Here is a 1,056-nt window from a genome sequence, read left to right as displayed (position 1 = left end):
ATAGCATCAGAACTCTAAGCACCTGAGAGAGAGTGGGCAGCTTCCAGAACATTGTTTTGTGCCACTCCCAACAGAAATACTCCAGGTGGACAACTTCAGCAATCAGGAGCTCCTCAGTTGCCCATAGAAAATCCCACCTTGGAGTTTACAAAGATTTATGGATAGAAAAGCCACACTAACTAATTTACTACACCACAACAGGTGACCATCTTTCTGCTATTCTCTGCTTTCAGCCAAGATCCATCTGATATCAGCAATGACATTTCTTGTTCCATGTTCTCTTCTGAATCCAGCTTGAATTTCTGGTAGTTCCCTGTCCATGTACTGCTGCAACCATTTTTTAGTTATCTTCAGCAAAATTTTACTTGTGTGTGTGATATTAATGATATTGTTTGATAACTTCTACATTCTGTTGGATCACCTTTCTTTGAGAAGGACATAAATACGGATCTTTTCCAATCAGTTGGCCAGGTAGCTGTCTTCCAGATTTCTTGGTGATTACCTCCAGCACTTCATCCATTTGTTGAAACATCTCCATTGGTATTCTTTCAATTCCTGGAGCCTTGTTTTTTGTCAATGCCTTCAGTGCAGCTTGGACTTCTTCCTTTAAAACTCTCAGTTCTTAATTCTATGCTACCTCCTGAAATGGCTGAATATTAACCAATTCTTTCTGGTACAGTGACTCTGTAGAATCCTTCCATCTTTTTTTGATGCTTCTTGCATGATTTAATATTTTGCCCACAGAATCCTTCAATATTAGAAATTGAGGCTAGAAATTTTTCTTCAGTTCTTTCAGCTTGTGCAGTGCTGAGTGTGTTCTTCCTTTTTGGTTTTCTAAGTCCTGGTCTTTCACATTTCATTATAATACTTTACTGTATTTTCCTCTCAAGCCACCCTTTGAAATCTTCTGTTCAGTTCTTTTACTTCATTATTTCTTCCATTCATTTTATCTACTCTACTTTCCTAGCATGTTGTTGTTATGTGCCATCGAATCGGACCCAACTCATAGCGACCCTTCCTTGGGTTTCCGAGGCAGTATCACTACGGAAGTAGATT

This window comes from Orycteropus afer, unplaced genomic scaffold (genome assembly GCF_000298275.1).
Source record: "Orycteropus afer afer isolate SDZICR_OR568_19922 unplaced genomic scaffold, OryAfe1.0 scaffold00510, whole genome shotgun sequence".
Taxonomy (NCBI): domain Eukaryota; kingdom Metazoa; phylum Chordata; class Mammalia; order Tubulidentata; family Orycteropodidae; genus Orycteropus; species Orycteropus afer.
Note: the sequence above shows the minus strand (reverse complement) of the source record.